Source organism: Hipposideros armiger, unplaced genomic scaffold, assembly GCF_001890085.2.
Source record: "Hipposideros armiger isolate ML-2016 unplaced genomic scaffold, ASM189008v1 scaffold_2753, whole genome shotgun sequence".
Taxonomy (NCBI): Eukaryota; Metazoa; Chordata; class Mammalia; order Chiroptera; family Hipposideridae; genus Hipposideros; species Hipposideros armiger.
Window position 1 is genome coordinate 6,000 of NW_017734053.1, and position 5,604 is coordinate 11,603.

General features: G+C 41.9%; 1 pseudogene; it reads right to left on the reverse strand.

Moving 5' to 3' along the window:
• Positions 1-3,203: 3,203 nt before the first annotated feature.
• Positions 3,204-4,122, reverse strand: LOC109378723 (single-stranded DNA-binding protein 4-like; annotated as a pseudogene).
• Positions 4,123-5,604: the final 1,482 nt, after the last annotated feature.

Consider the following 5,604-nt stretch of genomic DNA (forward strand, 5'->3'; position numbering starts at 1 on the left):
TTTTTTCCTTGATAGCTATAAGATCCTGAGCATATTATTTTTTTGAGCCTCAGTTTCTTCATGTGGGATATACTAATATGAAGTACTCCTATATACGTAATCTGCTTATACGTAATATGCTTATACAACTCCATAAAGTTGATGCTAGGATTAAATTAGATAATGCCCTTATAAAGTGCTAACAAAATGACTAGCACATAGAATTCATTTGAATGTTAAGTAGAGCTATAAAGTGGAGATTTATAACCATTGGCATTTATTTTGATTAATGATTTTTGGAATCATTTCAACATACTAACTTACCCTGAAATAAATGTATATATTCATTCGTTCACTTACCATTTATCCAACAAATCTTAAGTGCCAGCTACTATACTGGGCTGTAGTACTTACTCTATAGCAAATAAGAGAGATGGGACTGTATTCAAATGTTATTAAAGCTTATAAGTAAACATATGTTCTGTCAGCATCTAGAATATTTTCTCCAACTAAGTCAAGACTTGAGCATTCTCGTATGTCTCTCCCCTGTCTCGTCATCCTGTCCCCTCCCCTCCAGTTCATCTACAGTGTTAATATACTTGGGTATTTTGCTTCAGAGTATGATTATTCTTGCTTACAAATAAACTGTTAGATTAAACAACAATAGCTATAGCTTTTTTTTTTTACAACTAAGTCATCCTTTTAAATTCATTATTTGTTTCTCTTCTAGTAATTGTAGTAGTAACTAGGCAGTTATTAATGTATCAACCAATTCTCAGATATTCAAAGCAAAATTTTAAGTTCTGAAACTTTGAGAGATTCCCTGCTAGTAATTTTTTTCTTCTTCTTTTGTATATGTGGAAGTTTTTATTTCGTCCTCAAAACTGAATAATTTGTTAGTTGGCATGCAATTCTAGGGTCAAAACTCTTTTCTTTCAGAACTACACAAATTCTTTCTTCTAGTGTAACTGAGAGGAATTTTGTTAACGTATTTCAAAATCCTTTTTTAAAAGAAAGTTTCTCTCCTGTGCTAGGAGCTTTTGGGGCTTTCCTTTAATTCTGGAAACCACCAATCTGTCCTCCATTTCTATTATTTTGTTATTATAAGAGTATTATATAAATGAAATCATACAGTATGTACGTTTTTGAGAGGGGCTTTTTTCACTCAGTCAGCATTATTCCCTTGTCATCCATCCACATTGTTGTGTGTACCAATAGTTTATTTTCTTTTATTGAATAGCATTCCATGGTATGAATGTTCCACCATTTGTCTAACCATTCACCTGTTGGAGGGCATCTGGGTTGTTCCCAGCTTAGGGCTGTGATGACTAAAGCTGTTATGAGCATTTGGGTACAAATGAAGGGCCGACCTATGGGGCAGCCACCTCCTTAGCATAACTTCAGTCAGAATCGATGGAGTGTTCCAGGTTCTCCTCTTGGTGATCAGGACTGAAGTCAAAGTTGGTCTAGGTAATGTGTTTTCCTCATTGTTCACTCAGAGTGAAGCATTTTCTGCTTTCTTAAACTGAGTCAACCTGTGAAAACTTTGCACTGTTTTTGTCTTAGACTGTGATGCTTTCCTCCAAGTTCCTTGTTCCCAATCTTGATATACCTCAAAATCACCGAGGGAGAACTCTAGTTCATGGTGTCTGGAGTAAGACTCGGGCATCTGTATTCTTAACACACTCCCAGATGACTCTCGCTAATATTGAGAAGTAGTTAGTATTTAGTCAGGAGCCAGGNACGCCACTTGCCCGGCCCTAGAATTATATTTTAATATACTTAATACTCACCATCAGTCTTTATGTTAACATCTTTATATATTTTGGTTGTTTGAACCTTTTTCTTTAGTTGATTTCTCACAAAGTATTCATGGGATACCCTAAATTTAGTCCCGAAATTCATGATCTTGATGTTAATCCAATTGAATTTTCATTTTCCTTATCAGTCAGATGCTCTTTTGGCCCAGTTAACAAAAATAAAAATAAATGAAAAAATTTTAAATTTAAATTCTCATAATTTTATTAGAGTAAAATTCTGTTGGTCATTATGTGTCTTTATTCTGTACCACATAGTGTACTCTATCAATATATATTTTCAAAATGTTTATATATATGTGTGCATATACCAGGGTGCCAAAAAAAGTATACACGTTTTAATAGATGTTATCTATGTATTACTTTTCAAAGTTGAATTACGGTAGCAATGTGTAGTATGACGTTGGCTCAAAAGATGGCGTCAATCAAATGAATGCTAGCGTCACCATGCCACAGGCAGGACAGTCAAAGAAAATGGTGGAAGCACAGTTGTTTGAGGAGTGCAAGACCATTTTGAAGTGGTATTTGAAATTCGAGAACGTTGTGGAAGTACAACAACAATGGAGGCGAGAGTATGCAACAGAACCTCCAGCTTAATACCCCTTGACTTCTACCTATGGGGGGGGGACCTTATAGGATGTGGTGTACCGTAGAAAACTGGGTACACTGGTGGCACTCTGGAAAGAAATTGAAACGGCATGTGCAGTGATACAAGTGGACACTTTGGTCAATGTTGCTCAAGTAGTAGTTCGCCATAATCAGAAGTGTCTGGATGCCGATGGTGACTACTTTGAGCACCTCTTGTATTTGCAGAAGTCAAATGTGACTTGCATTCATCTTTTGTTATCGGCATAGATTGAATATTACAATTTTAATGCAGTTTTTTCCTTTCTTAAAATAAGTTTTTTTTGGCACCCTCTGTATATGGGTGCATACATGCATCTATACATTTCAAAAATGTTTTGTTGAAGTACAGTTTTTTTTGTTTGTTTGTTTGTATTATATTTCCTTACTTTGGTTTTCTTCTTCTTTCAGGGACTCCTTTTTATCAAGATGTTAGATGTTCTTTTTTTTTTTTTTACCAAAAACCCAAACAAATTACATTTATTGATTGGGGTCCACCCCCTGCTGTCCAGGGACAAGGAGGTTCCCTCCTAGGAGTCCCCCAGGACAAAACAGAAGTGGGGGGAAGGGCCATACAGGAAAGAGCCTCTCTGAGGTCCTTGCGTTTTTTATAAAATGATAGTCTTTTGTGTGGGGCCTCCAAGCCTCGACCAGGAGTCCAGTTGCCCGAGGTGTAAGCTCAGACCCTCCCCCTGCAGACCACCTGAGCACCTGGCCCTGGGCCCTGGGCAGGGGCGCTGAGCAGAGGCCAAAGCTGGCAGTGGGCAAGCGGCTGCCACCCCGTCACACGCTCATGGTCATCCAGGGCGAGTACTGGCCCGCCGTGGTCACGGTCTTGCTCTGGCCCCGCCTCCCTCCCCTGGCCCTGCCCCGCCCCGCCGGGGTCTACCCGCCAGGCCCCTCCGGCCGACTACGCGGCGCGAGGCGTGGCGGGGGTTAGTTGACGCGGTCGCTTACGCTTTCGCTCGGCAACGGGTGCGGGAAGGTCCCGGCAGCCGCCGTCTTGCCGTCATCCCGCTGGGTGCCCGGGGAGCTCTTCGGCAACCCGTCCATGTCGCCCGAGCCCAGGGAGCCGTTCATGTGGTGAGGTTCCAGCGCACTCATTGCGGCCATGGAGACCTCAGAGCCGGGGCCGAGCGGGAAGTTAGCCCTGCCAGCGACGGCCCAATGGGGTTCATGATGGTGTCCATGTTCTCACTGGAGTTGGTGGAGTCTCTCGGTCTGGGCTTGATGGGTGTTCCAGGGGGCCCACCTCCTCCTGGGGGTCCCGTGTAGCTGCCGGGAGAGGACGAGGAGTAGGGGATCGAGTTGCCCACTGGGGCTGGCCCAAGGGCCACGCACTCTGGAGCCTATGTTCATGGTGGGCAGGCTCGGGCCGCCGAGGGAGTTGAGTTGGGGGCCACATGCCACCTCCATAGGTCTGGGGTCCAACGCTGGCCATGCCCAGTGGAGGAGTCACCCTTTGCATTGGGCCCATGCTCGGATGCCCCTGAGCACGTGGGGAGGGGTCTATGGCGCAAGGGAGGAGGGGCTGGGAACCCGGGAGGCCCACAGGAAGCTGACTTGGTGTCCGCAGGGGGCGCCCCCTGGGAACAGCGATGACATGAAGGGCTGAATGTGAGGTCCCATCATGGGGGTGTTGAGGCTGTGGGGGGGGGGCGGCTGGGAGCCCGGGGGTCCCTGGAAGAAGATGTTAGATGTTCTTTACCTATCTTCAGTATTTACATTTTCTCACAAATTTTAAAACTCTTTTTATTTTCAATTTAAAATTCTTCCTTTTTCTCCTAGCTTAAGATTATTCTTTTGTTTGTTCTTTATAAAAATAACTTACTCTTCATCTTAAAAATAATTTTTGCTTTTATTTAATACTTTTTTCTGTATTTTGTCACCTTATTTCCAAGTTTTACTACTTTAGATTTGGGCTCTATTTCACATCTTGTATCATTTTCTTAAATAATTTTAGCTCATTTAAAACTATAATGTTAGCGTTTTATTTTCACAAGCATGTGTTTCAAGTGTGCTTTCATCATAGACATGCTAATTCTGCCTTTTTTTCTTGCCTAAGGATCTCTGGCTCTGTTCCCTACCCTGATCATTACCTGCAAATTCTCTTGGTTTGTGTCTGTTTTTTCCCTTAATTTCTTCCCACTTGGTTGCTGATCTCATGCAGGTCTTGTGGCATTGGTGGTTTGTTCTTACCCATTTGATTTTTTGGCATTCCTGGGGATACCTTGGTGCTACTTAGTTTTGCTGTAACAGTTGTTCATGGGTTTTACATTTTCATATTTAAGCGAATTTAGTTTTCAACTGTAGACTAGAAAAAAATAGCCAAAGAAAACAAAGGAATCAATACAGACAAAAACACAAATTAAAGAAAAAGAAAAAAAAATGAAGTCGATCGATAAAACCAAGATCTTGTGTTTTGGGAAGAAAAACTAATAATAAAGTAAACTTTATAGAGGACTGATTTTTAGGAATGAAACACAACATGAGGACCAAAGATGCAAACTGATGGACAACGATATATATCACATTTAATGTGAAAGCCCAAGCAAAAGAGATTATTTTCTTGGTAAATAGAAAAACTAACTTACAAAGTAGAAACGTAAGGGGGCCAATGCTCAGCTGAGTTAACATAGCAGGCCTGACACTGTTGTCTTTAGATGGACCTGCTTACAGGCTGGCCCTTGGCTGTATTCTACTATCTTCACATTTGACTCATTCTCTGCACTGGTATGAAACTTTCCCTAAGTATTCAAGGTGGTTTGCTGTGATTGTGAAATCACTTTGCTTTATGCTGAATACCTGCTTTCCTCCTGGGAATCTGGCATTTTGGAATGTGCTAGAAAGAGGGTATCTGTATGACTAGTTCCCCATAAAAACCTTAGGCGCTGAGTCTCTAATGGGCTTCCCTGGGCAGACACATTGCTGGAAAAGAAGCCCGTTCAGTTTCTGAGAGCGCCCTCCCAGGAAAGAGAGAGCGTAAGTAAGCCTGTGTATGGATTTCTCCAGACTCCACCATGTCTCTACCTTGCTGATAACCCTTTACTGTAATAAGCCTTAGCTCTGAGTGCACCTACATGTTGAGTCCTATGATTCCTACTAGCGGACCTTTCAGTGAATCACACACTGTAACAACCCTTAAAATAAATGAAAGGATTTCAAATTTCTAGCCCCCCTAAAA